Below are 19,424 nucleotides of genomic sequence, written 5' to 3' on the forward strand. Positions count from 1 at the left end.
GGATGCCAAAAAAAGTCTTTGTAATCCTCCCCGCACCACCAAAATAAACATGTCTCTAATCAGTTTATTTGGAAAGGAAAAGGGTGAATTGTGGAACCCAGAACATTGCATGAAAAGGTATAATTGGCTAATGATTGATTTTTAAAGTGTAAGCATAAGCTAATAAAGAACAAAAGACTGACACTACTTTTTAAAAAGTCCAGGTGAATTGTAGGTTCATGATGAATTTATGTAGTTTCATTGAGACTTAATCTTTGTTATTCTTTATAGGGTACATTGTGCTAATAAATTACAAGGGTGTAAACATTAAGAATAAGATCAGAGAAATAAGCCCTTCTTTATCTTCAAACTTTATCTTCAAACAAATTTTCTACACTCATAATCATAAAATAAATCATAAACTGTTTTAATTAATAATTACTATGCTACAGAAAAAAATAGAAAGCTAATTGCTTCCAGCTACATTTGGGTGGCCTTTACTGAACTTAATTTCAGTCTCTCTATACTTCCAAGTGATAACTAGTCTGCTGTAGCAGGAATTTTAAAGGTTCTTATTAATAAAATCAAACCCGAGGCATTATTGGGGTCAATGCTGGTAGATCAGAGAGACAGAATAAGCCACAGCTATCTCACCTCACCAGTTCCTCAGCTGGTCCTGTTTCCTCAGACTGGAAACTTCTGTGTCCTCATCCCAATGGCTCTCAGCTGAACTGCTGCTTAAAAGCCTGAATGCTTATCCAGCCAAATCTTAACCAGCCAAAAGCCTCTAGTTTCTGGTCCTCACGCCTTATATATCTTTCTACTTTCTACCACCACTCCCTGGGATTAAAGGCTGGCTTTCTGGGATTAAAGGCGTGTCATCATGCTTGGCTGTTTCCAATGTGGCCTTGAACTCACAGAGATCCAGAGGGATTTCTATCTCTGGAATGCTAGGATTAAAGGTGTGAGTGCCACCATTTTCTAGCCTTTGTATCTAGTGGCTGTCTGTTCTCTGACCCCAGATAAATTTATTAAGGTACACAATATTTTGGGGAACACAATACCACCACAGTCTGCTTTTTTTTTTTTTTTTAGGTTGACTTGTTATTTTTTGCAAGTATGTGTTAACAGGTGGCGTTCAAATTTCTGTGTAGCTTATGTCGCTTAACATGGTTCCATAATGAAAGTGATGCTTGAGGAGAAATTATATGGAATCTATAGATGGCTTTCAGTGATGTGATAGTTAATATTCATTATCAATTAGTTAGGATTTGGGATCATGTAGGAGACACAACTTCAGTCCTCTGGATGTGTCTGGGAGAGGGTTTCCAGAAACATTTAATTGATGAGAGAAGACCAACAATGAGTGTGAGTAACACTATCCCTGGTTTGCAGTTAAGGACTACATATAAAGCAATCAGCAGGGAGTAAGCCGCTTGAGTACAAACATTCATCTCTGTTTCCTGACTATGTATGCAACGTGACCAGTCAACTCATGCTTCTGCCGCCAAACCTTCTTGCCATGGTGGACTGAAATATGACTTAAACCATGAGGCAAAATAAGCCCTGACGTCATCAAGGTGATTCCTTCCAGATATTTAGTAACAAATTAAGTAATATAAGAAGCTTGCTCAATTTAACAGTGTTGATCCTTCTGATCCATGAACATAGATTTTCTTTGATTTTTCTGTTCTCTATAATTTCTTTCAGCAGCATTTGAGGATTTTCATTGTAGGGACCTTTCCCTTACTTGGTTATATCTACTACCAATATTTTCCAGTAAATCCATTATTGGCATATAAATATGTTATTTTAAAATATTGATCTTTGTATCTGGAACTTTTACTAAGATCAAGTCCCACAGCTCTTTGATTGAATGTTTAGGTTTTTTCTATATGTAAACCACATGCTCTGAAAGCAAGGACAATTTAACTCCCTTTCAGTTTGGTTAATCTTTATCTCTTTCTCTTGCTTTTGTTAAGACTTCCAATGGTATAAAAAATCATGGAAGTTTGAGTCTTTGTCTCAGTCCTGGTCTTACAGGAAACAAATTTAATACTTAGCATTCCAGTATGACATTAGCTATATTATTTTTCACATATTTATTGTGTGTATATATATATATATATATATGTGTATATGTATGTATATAAATACACATGCTTGCATATGTGTGTGTCATGGTGCATGTGTAGAAGTCAGAGAACTACTTGTGGGAGTGCCTTCTTTCTTACTGCCATATGGATCCCAGGCACAGAACTCTGATTGTCAGGCTTGGTAGCAAGTGTCTTTATCCACTGATCCATCTCAACAGTCCCAGGTGATTTTCTATATACAGGTTTTAATATTCTGAGGTATATTCCTCTTATATCTACTATATGAAGAAGGCTCATCATTAAAAGATATTAAATTTTACTAAATTTGTTTTCTGAATTTGTTGAGATGCTGATAGATCTATCCAATTTTTATCCTTCAGTCTGTTGATGTGTTAGATCTGGTTTTTCCTTCTTCTTATATTGAATCACTTTATATTTCTAGGATGAATCCAACTTGAACATGGCTTATGATCTTCCTAATGTAGTGTTTATTTCATTTGCCATACAACCAATTTTTATTCCAGTTTTAGCTTTAAGGAAACAGTAAGCTGGCAGCTTGCTTGGAGATCTGAATCTTCATATCAGAGTGTCAGTTTTCTCTCTTTATTTCACTAAACTCATGTGATTTTTGGTTAGACTGATGACTACAAGGAGCCACTTTCTCTGCTTACATCATGCTTGCTGAGTAATATTTAGTTTTTTTTCCTGTTAGTGCAATCACAAATCTAAGCCAAATCTCTATTAGTCTGATTTCTGTCCCTCTACTCAAATAGACTTTTGTTTCCATTCAAAGTTTAGTAGACTTTTGTCCATAATTGGTTCACCAAATTGCTTAGCCAATGGCAGTATGTACACCATGAAAGGCATATATGTAAGGAAAAAATGATTACACCATAAATCATGGAACAAAAACGACAATAAAGGGATTAGAGAGTCACAGTCCCTTTAAACAGTATTCTTCCTATGATCTAAAGACCTCTAGCTAGAGTTCACCTCTCAAAAGTTCTACGAGCACCCAATAATGAGACTTGGATACCAAGACTTTGAAACATAGGCAAGTGAGAAACATACAATAGCCAAACTGCAGCAACCTTTCTTTGGCTTCTGTTGGTTCTGTTGCCTTTTGCTATGGCCCACATACACAACCGGATAGTGATACTAATGAATGAAGCCTATTTTGTAAGCTTAGATCATAAGTTGAAAGGGAACACTGGAGACAGCCTTAGCTCAGCTCCATGTAAACATGGGAAATATGTTTTCTTAGGGTTGGTTAAACTGAATGAATGTAGCTGAAAGGGGCAGGTGAAACCAACAAATACTCACTCTAGCCCATTCTTGATTTACTTCTGAAATTTTTCTCATAATAAAAGTTACAGTTGCCTTACTTAAAGCTTATACTGTTGCATAAAAGGGACTCTGGAAGACTGGCTTAAAGAAAAGATCTGTTCAAAATTTCTTATTCGTAAGTAGACTCTGATCCATTGCAGTTTGAGGATTTAGGTTAATGTGGCCTCTTTTTACCATCCTCAGCATAAGGCTTCCACCACTAACTAGAACCAAAAAAGTAACTCTGCATTGTTTTTAAGTGGATAATATGAAAATTTGTCTATTTTTCTTTATGTCTCTTTAGCAAGAATTTAGACATAAAGCCAAACTTGTGGGTGGCCATGTAACCAAGAATAAACTAACAACAAATCTGGGAAGAGCCAATGCCTTCTACAAATTTTATGTTAATTAAATCTACTTGGTATTTACTTTTTCTCCAACCCATTTTCAAAATCAGTAATACAAAATAAAAGACAATGATGAAGTAAAACTCTTTATTTTGTCTCTACTAGTACCATCCCTTACATTTCTGTTATCACAGTGTCTTCCCCGCTCCCCTTTCTCTTTGTCATTTTTGCTACAGCAGAACTGAGATATATAATATTACCTTAACATGCTTTGCTATATTCTAAAATGGTATAATAGCAGAAACTGGGAGATATTTATCAATATATCCTAGGCCACTAACCACTACTACAGCTTTGTAAATAATTTCTGAACCATACTGTCCACAAATATAGAAGGAATCTATAGGTGATTATTTTACCAGCTTAAAACACCTTTGTGTTACATTGGAAACATAGGAATGTAGGTACATTTTCCATCCTTTAAAAATGTCAAAACTTTTTCCCAACAACTAAGAATTTACCCTGTAATACAGTTTGTAGGTCTTTGAGATCAATTCTGATGACACAGGACTTTGCAGCAAGCCACCAACAGGACAGTAGCCTATCCATGTCAGACATTTCTGATTGGAGGTTTGGACATCTCACTGATTTGCAGAAGTAGTCAATGGATACCTGAAGTGTGAGATTGGATAGCTCCTACTGCTGACTTAGTTCCAGAGGATAAGATTAGTAATGGCCATATAATTGCATGTCCCTTTAAAAATCCATTAAATATATCTGATTCTATGAGCTACTAGGGCCAAATCACTTGTATTAATGATCCATGGCATGAAACAGGGGAGGTTTACCTTATTTGTCTCAGAATTATTGTCCTTTGATTCATGATACATGTCCTTTTGTTCTTGAATGAAAGGACAAGTTAAAGGAATATGGGCTCTTTGTGGTTCTGCCGAGTCACGGTTCTGGTCTTTAGCTTTGTTAGTTTCTAAGCTGAAGGAGGCTGCTTTGTGTTTCCAAGGTTGCCTTTGAAGGATCTTTTCCTCGGAGGAATATCCTGTCTTCCTTTTTTTACAGCTGTTGGCCAGAAAATCCCAGTCGATCTGTGACTGTTGGGAACTGCTAGACTGCAATGCCATTTCCAACACTACAACTCTTCCTCTAAACAATTTTTCTAGGAATGATGCCATTATCACTAGCTACTTGGCTTTGCCAAAAGGCAATACTCTTGCAATAGCCCAGCCCTGGGAATGATACCAAATGATGGTTCAGGCAGAGGATAGGCAGTAAATCAGCAGGAAAAGCAGAAAAATGCCCCAGCTTTTGATACCTTTTATGTTTTTCCAGTCCACTGGCCTATCTCTCTCACCTTCTGCTTCTGTTTATGAGAAAACCCATCCCCCCCTCCTTTGTGGTCCAGTAGTAGTGTTTTCAATTGGCAGGATCTTCCTCAATCACAAGGAAGAAAATTCACACCTTTTGAGGCTAATGTGATCAGATTTCTGTGTGACTGGTGAGAAGGTAATGCTCCCCCCCCCCCCCCCCGCCCCCTGTATCTCTCATAGATCAGGGGTGTGTGCTGAGTGGGAAGTGTCAGACAGGAGAGAGAGAGCCAGGAGAGAGGCTCAAAACAGCAGCAGAAGGTATCTTTCACAGCCTTTCACTCTGGATGAGGGCTGTCTTCTGGTTCCAGACTTGCTGGAAGCTGTTGCTTTGGCCAGCAAGCATGACTGTGTTGCCTGCATTTGCTACTGTATAAAAATATGGGCTCAGGCATAGAGATCATTGTTGTGGAATATTATTTTAACTAGTCAATGATGTGTTTCATTTGTTTACCCTGCAGAATATTGCTTTAACTTTGTGAAGGTGTGTTAATTTGTTTCTTCTATCTTTGTTAATGATGTAAAGGGGTTACCTTTGTGATGCATTTGTTTAATGATATAAGGATGTGTTACACTTGTTTGTGCTACATTTGTTTAATTGTGTAAAGATGTGCTGTATTTGTTTTACCTTGCTAAAAAGTTGAAGGGCCAGTAACTAGGCAGGAGAGGGATAAGTTGGCTGGCAGGCAGAAAGAATAAGTAGTAGGAGAAATCTAGGCTCCAGAGAGGAAAAGAAAGAAGAAGAGAACAAGGAAGAAAGAGAGGAACACATACAGAAGCCAGGTAGCCTTCAGCCAGACAGGAAGGGAGCAGGAAAGTAAGATATACAGAAGGAAAGAAAGGTAAAAAGCCCTAAGGCAAAACAAAGATGTAGAGAAACAGGTTAAATTATAAGAGCTAGCAAGAAACAAGTCAAAGTTAAGGCCGAGCATTCAAAAACTAATAATAACTCTCTGTGTCATGATTTGGGAGCTGGTTAGTACAACCCCCCCCCAAAAAAAAATGAAATCCTGCTACAGATCATGGCTATGAATACTTCTTGGGTACAGATAGTTAAAGGCATCTGCTTCTACTGAGCACACCTCTGGAAAAGTCTTGTTCTTTCTTAGTTCATCATTTGTCCTCATTCCCTCCCTCCATATTTCCTCCCTTTCCTCCTTCCTTCCCTCTCTCCCTTCCTCTAAACACTTTCCTTCCCTTTTTCTTTCTGAAAGTTTGGTTGCCTAGAGTAAAGTGAGTTGCTGTATGCTGAATTAATTACTGTTTCTAGTTGGCCACAGGCAATTAATGTTTCTAATCTATATGCAGTTTTATGCGGTATCCAAGGCTCAGAAGTGTGTGTGTGTGTGTGTGTGTGTGTGTGTGTGTGTGTGTGTGTGTGTGTGTAATGAGAATCCTTATGAAAGACAGGTTAGGGCATTTCACCTAAAAAGAAAGATGTGGTCTTCTTATTGAGTTTCTAAAGTGTTACTAACATAGAGCAAATTGGGAATTGTCTGTCTCTCTCTCCTTTCCCTCCCCTTTATTCAAATATGGGTACCTATTTTCTATCTATCTATCTATCTATCTATCTATCTATCCATCTTTTTATCTCTCTACCATCTAATTAACTATAATCTGCCTGTCCATTTAATGATCTTACTGTGTCCAGCAAACAAATACCAGTGAAGGGAAAGCTGAGTCTTTAAAAGTTCTCTGTTACTCTTGCCAAAATAGAGTTCTCAGCTTTTTGCCCAGGAAATGCCACCCCAGAAGGTGGTAAATTTGAGACCAACTTGGCTTTGTGTCTCTCTTGGGGCTCCTAAATCTTGGAAATGGTTTCCTACAGGCTCAGTATTTTCCTTGTTGGAATTTATTTCAATTTTCTTTGTTTCTACTTTAGAAAACATGCCGCATGAATAATGATGCCTCGGGCAGAGGAATCACTCCAGTAGCACAATTTAAACCTAGGACACATCCTGCCCTCACTTGCATTTGTAATATGCCAGCACAGGCAGTAGGAATTGTGCCCACACACGAACTGGCAGCATTTGAGGCCTCAAGGTTATCAATTATGAACATGGAAAAGCCCATTTATTCATTTCAAGATATTTGTTGCAAGTGCTTCTGAAGCAGCATCTTGAGTCCCCTTACTTCTTGTTGATCCCTACAGTGGCATCCAACTCTGAGGGTAGCACACAGCAATAAATGTCCTCATTGTTTAGTGCACTAGAGGAGAACAAAACAGGACTGTAAGATCAATCTCACAGCCTCAGCAGAGTAAAAGTTAAAAGTCAGTAATTCCATTACCATCAAAGAGCACTTACATGCAACAGGACTTTTTTAAGCAATATTGTGTGAACATATTGGGAAATATCACCAATGTGTGCATGAAAAGTGAAGGAGTGTGTACATTAGTTAGGCGCCAAATTCTGTAACTTCCCTATAGTGAATCCCTAAAACAAACATCCTGTTTGTTGGTTTAAAAAAAAAAGATAAAGCATCAAGAATGGGCTTCTGCACAGGAAGTGAGCAAAGAAAGCTTTATTCCCTAGCAGTGAATTAGTAGAGAGTAAATAAGATAATGCCACTGACCAATTTGGTGAAGTACAGATGGTAGCGAGGCACAAACTGTACATTAGATATCGGTAGAAGAGCTTTAAATTTATGCCTGCTCTGATTGATTTGACAGCTACTGGAGATGGCTCTTTTGTAAATTAAATTGAGAGTCCCATCACCCACCCCTCTTCCCCAAATGATGAAGTGAAACCAGCAAGGCATTTTTAAAAGAGGTAGGTACAAGGCACCACACCATTCCACCGTGCAGCAAAGGGAAAAAAGAGACTGGAAGCCTGTGTGTGGAATCTGAACGCGGAAGAGTGGGAGAGGGAGTTGAGGGGAGGGGTTTCTTTTTGGTTTCTAGCTGGCAAGCGAACCCCGCAGCAATCCTGCCTCTTTTGGCTTAGAGATGTTGCAAACGACAAGCAAAGTTTTGTCTTTGTTCCCCGCTTTTCATAAAACCAAAATCTAAAGCCTGTAGCTCTCTCTCTCTTGTCCCAAGGGAGACTGTGTAAAAGGGAGGGAAAAGAAGCCTTGTGGGTGAGGGGTGGCCGAGAAGATCCGGGGGACAGCCGAGGAGAGGCGCAAGCCAGTCTCTGGCAGGAGGGCGTGGATACCGGTGCAAGCTCGAACAGGTCCAGCCTTCTGGAGACCTGTGCCAACAGCAGGAGGGGACAGACGGAATCTCTGTGGGCAGACCAGGGTGTGGATCCGCGGAGAGCGCCCAACTAGAAACTCCCCTGGATCCGCCCAGAGGGTCTGGACCTTGCTAGTCCCTCTCGCCCCTGTGAGCCAGCTTAAGGAGAAGTTTCCCCAAGGGAAGGCACCCGACAGATCGGACGTCAGAGTGGGCTCAGGTGAGTGTGTCTGCGCGTGCCTTGCTAGGAATGGGGCTCTCTCAACCTGTCCTTTATCCAACTCATTGAGCGAGGTGGAGGGAAATCATCAAGGGCTTGCTCCTAGGGAAAGAGCAACACTTATGAAAGGGAAATGGTGCACAATCCGGGGCTCCATCCTTGCCCAAAATGGGAGTGGCTCGAGGTCCCTTCCCTAACCTGAGGGGAGGCGCCGCCTTTCCTAGCACCGCCGCAGGTGGCTAGGGCTGGATTTTTGACAGCTCCAGGTCAGTGGATGTAGTCACCAGGCTTCCAGGACCCCTGCACCCTTAAGCTCTCAACCTTCGGTAGGCTGACCTGTTTCTTCCTACATAGCCACCGCCCCCCTCCTTACCCTCGGGAGAGGATGCATGCACTGGGTAGATTGTAGCCATCGGGGGGGGGCGCGGGGGCGAGCCCTACAGGTCTCTCCACTGCCCACTTTTAGGTCTTAGGGGTCCAGATTCTCTCACCCCGACCCCAAAGCCCCTATCTAGCTGCTAGTCTCTACAGATAATTCTTGATTGCAGTAGCGATCCCCAAATGCCTCTAGCCTGGAATGAGCGATCTGAGAACTGCGGGTTAAGGGAAAAATAGAGAGAGGCACAGCAGTTCACCTCAACAACGCTGTGGGGGCGAGAGGGCAGGCCCCGGTGGGGGGCACTGGTTGCCATGGCTCCCTGGTAGCGGAGCGGGGGTAGCTGGGGATGCCAGTCATGGACAGTCCCCTTTTCCTCTTTGTGTCTCTCCTTGTCCTCTTTCTCTGTCTCTGTCTTTCTCTCTCTCTCTCTCTTTTTCCCTCCCTTGAGTGCAAGTGTGCATAGGGAGGGAGCAGGGAGCAAGTGATTTGGAAAGCTGGGATTGGAGCCGAGAGGCTGGGGAAACGTCGCTCTCTCCATTCCCCACTCCCTTTTGGCTGCTAAGAACCTCACTTTCTCAGCTAGGGGCAGGGCTGAGGAATTCCTGCGAAAAATCTGGGGCGGGAGGAGCAGCGGCTTCAGCGTCCAGGTACTGGAGCCCAGAGCACCGAGAGGGAGCTGGGTAGGTGGTCTGAGGTCGGGCGGAGAGGGGGGGCAGGAGTGCAGATTAGCCACCAAGCACAAGCAGGTGTGGGCGGCACTGCGCGGCTGGGCAGGGAGGGAGCCCCTTACTCAGCCTTGGGAGAAAGGCGATCAATACCGCCCCGCTGGCCAGAACTGCGAAGAGCTTGCTGGTGGCAGCTAGCTGAAGGCGTGTGCACAATAGCGCGCTCCTGTTGGAAGGCTGGGGGAAGGGGGATAGCGCGTGCGCGTGCTCCTGGGTGCTGAGCTAGGTAACTCTTGAAGGTACTTCAAGGTAGTCTCCTGGAGTGCCCACCTGGCTTGGGATTACAGCTCTACCTTCTCTGGGATGTTTGAACCAGAGTCATTTACTCCCTGCCTCAGTTTCCCTCTTGAAATAATAGGTATCAATGCATCCCATTTTGAGTTGGAAGATTGGACTGAGATTATCCAAGGTTTAACTGCCTTCTCTAATGAACAGCAATCATTCCGAAGTTAGCTGATGTTGATGGTATTACTATTACAATTAATCCTCAAATAAATTAGATATGATAGATTGTTGTTTCTCGGCACTGTTATCCAGGGCAAAATTCTGTGTTTTCTAATTGTAGGCAATAGCATTTATTACATTTATTAACATCAAGTTCAACTTTTAATCTTGTTTGCAGCAGATTGAAAGAGAAAAACTGAGCGATTGTTAGTAGATTGGCTCTGAGTCCTGTGCTGGACAGAGGGTAGAAAGTGGCCCAGGAAACAACTGGCGATAAGAAAATTTAATTTCTTCCACAATTTTCTATCTAGCATTTGAGCTCATCTCTCAACTGCTCATGATGTAGTTGGATTTGTCTCAGTTTCAGTCTCTTTGTGATGCACCTATTTATGGCTTTTACGATTTAATTTGGCTATAGCATCTAATGGTTAACTGAATCTTCCCTCTCATGGTCTTCAGTGCTCCAATGGAGTCACCTCTCCTGAGGCAAAGTAAGTCCTGCTACCATTACTGGAATGTTCCTGAGAAACTACCATGCAATACATAGAGATAGATGGCATTGCTAGATGGGTACTGGCTATAGCAGCTGACTAGAATCTCTTTCAGGAAATGCTCGTCCCTACCTCTCCATAGAAGCATAGGACTATGAAGATTAACACATTGTATTTACACTTACAGAACTCTTCCTTACTTGCAAGTGCTTCATGGTTGTATAAATTTTACTTATCGGGCATTGGACAACAGGAGTTCACATCACACACAATGTGTTGGTATCTTTATGTTAATAGCCTCCTCCCAATTAGGCAACTCGTTTTAAATCAACTTTTAAAAAGCATTTTCTTACTAAAATATGTGCATATATTGGTAGATTTTTAGACAATTAAGGTAGAAACTACTACCTCAAACATCTTTTTGAATTTTTTATTGAGATATATCGCACTGAGAAAAACATTACCTGCATAGAAACCTGCTTTTATATTTATTCCTGAAATATTTGGAGATAGGAAATATGTCAGACCTAAAATTGCTTTGTTGCAATAATCTAGCCTGGTTCATCTTTTCTGAGGAAATAAGTAAGAACTGTCCTATTAGTTTTAACTGATAAAGGAAAATTAAGTAACAGAGAGGAAGTCATGTCATATAGGAAGGGATTATTGGAAAAAAAAATACTGTGAGCACCAGTTCAAAGAGCAGAGTAGTGCTTCTCAGTAAGCATGGCAGCATTTACCTCCACAGTTTGTATGTCATCTTTAAAAGGGACCTTGAGGAATTAGTGTGACAGCTTGTCTGAAATTCATGTGATCATTTACATATTGTTTCCCAGGAGCTCTGGCACTAAATGTTCTATTTATTGGAAATTATTTTGCCCCATGATTGATTGCAGCCAACACTATGATAGAATGTCATCTGCTCTGGAAACACAAATTTCACTTTTCACCGTTTTCTGTTTTCCTTTAAAAATTTGAGCAGCCATGCACTTGGAAAAAGCTTATTACACCAGACAAAGGGCAGCAGCAGAAAACGTGACAGATTGGAGGGTGTTGAGCCCTGAATTTGGGGAACTAATTAACGTGTCAAGGTGTAATCAAGAGGATGAACTTGTCTTTCTACAAAGGCTGTTTGCAGTGATGAACTATATTTTCTGATTCAATCAGTGTTCCATGATATTTTTTTTCAAACCAACTCTGAGAATACTGTATTTTCAATTATGAACATTTTGATTACAGCTTCATCCTAAGTAATTCAGTCTGAAGAGAATGCAATTATTATGGTGATTTACATACAATATGCTAAGTTAACACAGCTAATGAGTGAAAGCATAATATTCTTTCTATTCATTCCTGGAAAATATTGTGCTAAGCATTCTTTGAAAGAAAAGATTACCTTATTCACCAGCACTGGGAGCCTACCTACAAGTAGACTTGGCACTGAGCCATTTTCTCTGCTATTAAAGTGAAATCTCTCACATTTTGGAGATCACGTGTCTTCCCTCCCCCTTGGGAGGGACTGGAAACAATTCTCAATTTAATTAGATATGGTTCTTTCTCTTTTCTGTATATATTTATTAAAAGATTCTGCATTTTCTAATTTTGGAGGCTGGTTAACACTTTAAACATTACTAATTGCTACCGTTTATTGTATGTGTATTGCAATTGTGTGGTTAGTTAATTATAGCTTTCTCATTAGCACCATGTAGAGAATAATGAATTAACACATGCCTTTGATCAAAAGAACATCTAAGTTTATCTTCTGAGAATGAAAGTGTTATTGTGTTACCAAAAGTCACTATAATTTTCCTAGGAAAATCAAATTGGTTGGAATTCTCCAGCAGTATGTTAGGAAGCTTGATGAATGAGTCGGATTGATCACAAACAAGAGAGAGTAGAACTGTGGTTGCTTGGCAACCCAACATTATTCTGCAATTTCTTCTGGTATATTTATCCAGTAAACTAGAAAATTCTGTTTTGTTAACAAATGTTTTTAGTGAATGCACAAATAGACCATAACTAATTGAGATTTTTATGTATTGTAGATTCAAAAATGATCCTGTTTACCTTTTCATTGTGTTTAGATAATAAAAATATAAAGAGTGTACTCTGTTTTCATATTTCAGAATTTTCACTAAACAGTGTCTGTTTATTTCCACACAAATTGTTCCCACCAAGAGAATACAAATTGAAAGTCAAATCAGTAAGACTATGTATGTGTAGGTGTGTTTATGAAAATAATTTCAATAAGAACCAAGCCTAGAGCTTGAGGTAAAATGATTTGAGGTGAGATGAATCCTTCAAGTTATGATGTGAATTCGTGGTTCACCAGTTGAACTGGCAATTGAGTAAATTTAAAGTAGTTTTAAATATCCACCTCAAGTGACATTGGCAGATAACGATAACAATAATATGCATCAAATTTGGAAAATGCATCAATACATTCTGTGCTTTGACTATGTTGTACCATGTTTTCCTTTCTGATGTTTGTTTGTTTCTTATTTTCTCAGTGGTTATAGAAATAAGAAATCTACACAACCACAGGCTCCCTTCTTATAATCTCCTTTTCTCCAATTCTAAGAACAATAATCATACCATTTCCCCCTACAGCCTATGAATTTTAGTGCGCATCACAATTCCATTTTCAGATTGTAAATTCTTTCAGGGCATGTGTTCCATTTTATGCACCTCATAAACTCTTATAGTCCCTGGCATGGTAGAAAGTGCATTGTTGTGATGATGAAATGCAATGGCTTTGTAGTCAGGCTACCAGGGTTCAAAATTGAAGTGGCCCACTCACAGGTGTTGTAGCTAAATCATTTTAACTTCAGATTGATTTCATTGGTAAAAATGGCTTACCCACCTAGCGCAAGCTTGTTATTATGAACATTACATGAGACACTTTATCTAGAGTTCAGTAGCACTGAATAACTGCTCATTAATTTCTAGCTTTTTGATTCATTTTCATCCTTCTATACCATTCTTAATGTGTGAAGGAACAAAGATAAATGTGTGCTTGTGTAGCCCTTTGCATGTGAACAAATATGAGCTGTGACTCATGATACCACCAAATTTTACCTATATTAATTATATGTACATATATGAACAGCTTCTCTCTCAGATCCTCCATAGATCCTGAGTAGGGATTTCTTTTAATTTTTTAAAATTTACATAATGTTTTTTCATTTATTTTACATGCAGACCAGTTTCTTTTCCCTACTCCCTTCCTTTGCCCCTTCCCTGCCTCCCACTTCCCATCTACCCCCCCCCCATCCACACCTTCTCTGTCTCTGTCAGAAAGGGCCTGGAGAGATGGCTCAGTTGTTAAAGGGTAGACTCACAAGCAAAAATATAAGAGTAGTGGTTCTTAGTTGTGGCTGAAATGAGAAGTGCCTAGAGAGAGCCATTTACATTATTTATCCTACATTCATTCAATCAGAACCTGTGGGGCTTGCAGTGAGATTCCAGTGTCCTGCCATGATTGCCTTGGGTCTGCATAGGTCTTACCTAATATCCTACAGGCCCAAGTATTGACTCACAGTTACTCTGCTGTCATGAAGTGTGGTTGGAAAAGAAAAAAGCTTTATACAACCTCTGAGACTTTTCTTACTAAGCTTTCTGAGTCAAACAACGCTTTGTTCATTGAAAAAATATTAAATACTCTTTTCATTTACCAAGTATAATTTCATTTTTTCAACCAAATATCTCTATGAAGATGGTAGAAAGGAAGCCATTATTGTGATTTTTTGTGGATGCATGGAGTAAGTCACACTGAATTTAAATGGCTCCATTGGGTTCATAGATTTAGAACAGGCTTAAAGATCAAGAAGCCTGGAGCTTTTGAGGTCTGAACACAGATGTGTTTTACCTTATGATTTTTTATGAGGTAGGAAGAGTAGTTAGCTTTTATATAAAATTACTGTATAGGTGAGTTTCAGTTTAAATCTTCTTGTGCATTGGTAAATAGAAGGGCAAACTGTAGTCTATTTACAATTCAAATGGAGATCCTAAGATTTCTAAACATGTCTTATTTTGGAAAAAAATTCATATAACTTGACCTGAGATTGTGGGTGTTAGAGAATGTCATTGGTCTGAACTGAAGGCTGAATGTCACACTCCTTTGAGGTATTTGAAGACTCATAGATTTTTGTCAGGTCTTGGTAAAACCTAGCTTTCTCTTGTGTTTACTCTGGTCCTTTTATTTTTCCTTTCTTTTTTTTTTCCTTTGTTGGGACATTTCTTATTCCAAAGGGCCAGTTGAGGAGATTCTAAATAAGGGTCTGCATATTTTTTAACAGGGTTAAGGAAAATCAACAAGTTGGTTCTACAACCTTGAGGATGCTACTGGCCTTCATTGTAAGGTGGAAACAGAAGTCACTTGAAAAGCTGGGTATAACCTGTGGTTTTTGACAGAGGCATGTAACTACTGTCCAGTAACAGGAAAATGCCATCTCCCTGTTCCAACAGCTGCTATTCCTTCTGGAGAGTAGCCAAATTGACCCACAGTCAGAAACTAAAGGGGCCTAGTATGCAGAGGCAAAGCTTTCTCAGAGTAGATCAGGATGGAGGAGAGTCCACAGTAGATCAGGTTTGATAGGTTTGCAAAAAAACTTAGTACACTTTGGATGCTCCCAAGTTATAGAATGTGAGTAACTAAAGAGGCTGCTGGAATGGCCACAAACAAGTCTCGTTAAATTTGCATTCCCAGCCATCTTTAGCCCTTTTTGTTTGTTATTCTTTCCTCTTCCATTTTTGGCACCTCAGATGGATGTCTCATATCCACATACGGGCTTCAAATATGGCCCCCAACCTTCGGAACAAATTGTCCATTCCCTGCTTTCCAAGACTAGCGCTGATACAATAGTGGGGAAAGTGCCAAGGACAGCTTCAGTGGAATCAGGTTTGCTTTGTGAGCAGAGGTCCTTCCCCAAGGAAAAGTTTGCTATAACATTGGGGACCATGGTTCCTGTGCGTGGGAAGTGGAGGCTCAAGAACAGTGGCAATGGAGCACCACTGCCACCTAGACCTCTGGATCTTTGCGGTGCATCCCTGTCTTTACAAAGTAACATACACAAGGAGAGAGCAAAGAAACAGATCAAGGGTGCATTGCTGGGCAATTTGTGTTTCTAAAGCTATGGGAAGGGGCATTCTCCACAATAATAGAATATAAGTGGGTAAAAGAAAAATGCAATGGATTTTGATGATGCTATTAGAGTTGATTGTGAACAGAGGGTACTACTATTAGACCTTTGCTAAAGGATCTAAAATGACAATATCCATTCATTATGCCTTACATTTCAATGGATCCAAAAGAAATAAATAATCTCATCTGCAAATAAGGTTGGGAAGAAAATAAATACTGACCTTTTAGAGGACTCTACCACTCAAAATTGCTTTTCCATTAATTCAGAAAATTACTCATGAAATGGCCATTTAAAATCTTAATATCTTATATTATGTGAGCACTGTATGCTTTTTGGAGAATGTTCTCATATCCTTGACTTTTATAACAAGGTAGTTAACACAAGAGGGAAAGCAAGTAGTCTGTTTCATATGTTAAAAACCCAAAAGTGAACTCAAAGTCAAATAGCCAGCAAGGCAGTGGAAAAAATAGGAATGAAAGCTCAGATAGTGTCATTTATAACACAGTTGAATGCTTACGCTATTGCCTTCATATTTCTTTATTTGGCTCCTTATTTGAAACCTATGAGAACACATACAAATAATGGTGATTTTTTCTTTCCTTCCTTCCTTCCTTTCTTTTTTTCTTTCTGTTTTGTTTTTTTTTCAAATCCAGGGGTACTACTTTGTGAGCTGATGAGGGCTGTAATGAATCTAGGAAAATACTACAAATATCACTATTTGCATTTCCAGGGTTGAATTCAGTCCTGGCCAATTAGAGAATGGATTTTCATGAAACTTCCTCAATTTTGAGTTACTTAGTTGTATGGTTTGGTAGGGGAGTGGGGTCAGTGAATGTAACCAGTCATTTTAAGAAGCTTTATTTATTTGGCTGAGTGTTGTCATATATATACACATATATATATGACACACACACACATATATATACACACACACACCACACACACACACACACACACACACACACACACACACACACACACACACAGTCCAAGCAAGGCTGAGGTATGAGAATTAGGAGTTCGAGATCTGCCTGAGCTTTATATGGACACCCCCCCCCCATCCACAAATAAAGCATTTATGGAATAACCTTTTCGTGATAGCTGTAGGGTTAAAGCTGAAGTAGAAGCTACTCAAATAATTCCATCTACCACTGTCAAATGTTTACTCAGTATTTTGTAATCTCCATGTTAGGAACTTGAGGAAAGCACTGTTGTTACAATTTCGCATTTTGAGTTTAGTAGTAGGAGCCTTGTTTAAAATGACACAAGATTGCTGGCAAGTGGCAGTGACTGGACTCAAAGTCAGGAACATCTACTTCCTTTTCCCAAGTTCTTTGCTGTTACTCTGTGCTGCATTTGAGGCCACAATACCATTTCAGCATCCTTTCTCTTCCCAGACTTTTCATTCCTAAAAATATACAGCATCTATCATTGCCCTCCTTAAATGTCAGCTCTGGTTTTCACTATAGACTAGCACTCTGCCTTGTTATCTATTCAAACTTACTTGTTATGTACCTAGTTATTCAAGGCACATGTGAGAAAAGTAGATAAAGAGTCTTTCTTCAGCTGTATAGAGCACATACCTATCCTAGCTGTGGTGCCATGTCAAAAGAGGCATTAAAACCTTTCATGTAATGGAGTCAGAATGAGGAATGGCCACCGAGAGAGACACTTTCAGGGTAGGGGCAACTACCTTAGTTACATAGAAGGAAGCGTTCATTTGGATTGTGTTCAGGCATGGTGGAGAAGTCAGGGACTTAAAGCAGTGGGTCACATTCCTTCTGCAGTCAAAAAATAATGGGCAGTGAGGGCTGCTGCCACCCATCTAGCTTTCCTTTCTTGATGAAGTCCAGGATCCAATGCAGAGAATGGTGCCACCAGCCCACAGTGGGTGCTGGGTCCTCCTACTTCAATTAATCTGGCCAAAATAACCCCCCACAAGCATGCCCACAGGACTGTCTCCTATGTGGTTCTATATGCTTTCAAGTTGACAACATCATGGGGGGCATTTATGTTCCCCCTAAGAGTGTACCTCATAGGCCTTTGTTGCCATGGTAGTTTCTGTGCCATATCCTGGGTACCACTGTATGTAGAAGCCAACAATTGCTCTCTCCAGAGATTTTGCCTACCGTGTTTATCATTTCTGTGTTTCTGAAGAAATGCTGCTGCTCTATAATGCTAGTAGGCATGCATTTCTCTCATATCTGGGTATTATATATAACCAACTGTATTAAGTGTTGGCATTTCTGCCATTCTGGATTAAGATATAAATAGTTAAAAAGAGCAGATTTCCCCATCCCATCTTGTGTTGTTTAAAATGATCTAGATCCTAATGATAATACTGTCTTTATTGGCATCTGTCAATCAATGTAAGGCTGAAGTGGAAAGAAATGTAACTCTTTTTCAGGAGTTGCTAATGTATACTTGGGAATTATGGGAACTTGTCTTTTAGTTGGGGTATTTAGAAGTAAATGCAGATTTGTTAGTATTTTAGTGTGCATAAATCAATAGCATTCTTAAATGCTGATTGACTCCAACAGGCTCCTTTTTTTGGATAACTGATAGTGGTTGTTAAGAATATAGTTGTTTCCGTCTTGTGTAGACAGGAGAGCCTATCTCCTTCCACTGTTTGTGCTATTAGGCATTTGTTTAGCCCTTGTCTGCTTCTCTAGAACTACAGCACTTGGTTTCTCAAAAAGCATGTTTATCACTGTGTTGTGAATATAAATATTTTAACTTGCTTTATACAGTGCATCAGTTATCACAAATTTCATATACTAGCTTAAAATGTGATGTTGTAAAGGATCCTTCAGAGATGGTATAATGACAAGAATTTCAGAGAGTTGACTTGGCACTAAGCAAAAACAAAAATAATAACTTTAACATCTGCAGCCTACAGCCTATACCTGCATGAATAATTAATTGACTATTTGGAGTTATTTGTTATTGTTCTGTGATATGAGATGTTCTCTATTTTCTGTAGAGATCAGAGTAAATGGATAAAAACAGAAACCAAATTAAACTTTTAAAACTGACCTTGATCCCATTTTTCTTTATGACCTCTGGAAATTCCCAGAAGAGATAGATATCAAAGGGTCTCAAAAGTCTAATTTTTCTCTGTATGCAAGTCTCTGCCTGTAATTGATTTAGGTTGAATAGATTTTGTGCACAACTGATGTTCTTGAAGTTATATTAAAGGACTAAGCAGTTCAGGTGAACCTTATTATGTGCCTTGGTGAGTCAAGGTCAAATAAATTGGATTTGACCTTAAACACTGTCAGTTTAATAAAAAAATGTGTAGTGGGTGGGGGCTACCATTAGAGACTATGCCTTCCATTCATGTTTTAAAATTGATATGAATTGTTTAAATGGAAATTGACATCTGTGCACAAAACCTTTAAAAAGCTATCTTCTGTTTTCCTGTTTCACCAGCTATAATTGAGGATAGGAACAGCATCTACCGTCCCCTTCAGTGGCAGTTGGAGGATTCATGAGCCAATATTTGTAAAGTGCTTTGAAGATAAAGGTGTCAGCTATTATTATTACTAATAAACCATTTTTCTCCAGTGTAATTTTGGACAGCAGCCATTAAAAACCCATTACTGTATTTAACAGTAAAACAATCTGCTACAGCCTAGTATTTACTGCCTCAATTAAGCATACATCCCCCTCCCTTTGCCCCTCCAAATACAGAGCTGGTGAGAAAGGACAGAATGGTGTGT

General features: G+C 39.6%; 1 protein-coding gene across 11 annotated transcripts in view; it reads left to right on the forward strand.

Moving 5' to 3' along the window:
- Positions 1–8,056: 8,056 nt before the first annotated feature.
- The window catches only part of Chl1 (cell adhesion molecule L1 like), a 208,306-nt gene continuing 196,938 nt past the window's right edge, over positions 8,057–19,424 (forward strand). For 3 of the 11 annotated variants that reach the window (XM_076567477.1, XM_076567476.1, XM_042273724.2), the window contains exon 1: positions 8,737–8,848. The gene's annotated coding sequence lies outside the window, so the exon portion shown is untranslated. The other 8 variants (XM_042273729.2, XM_042273728.2, XM_006994360.4 and 5 more) reach the window with 8 other exon arrangements.

This window comes from Peromyscus maniculatus, chromosome 3, assembly GCF_049852395.1.
Source record: "Peromyscus maniculatus bairdii isolate BWxNUB_F1_BW_parent chromosome 3, HU_Pman_BW_mat_3.1, whole genome shotgun sequence".
Taxonomy (NCBI): Eukaryota; Metazoa; Chordata; class Mammalia; order Rodentia; family Cricetidae; genus Peromyscus; species Peromyscus maniculatus.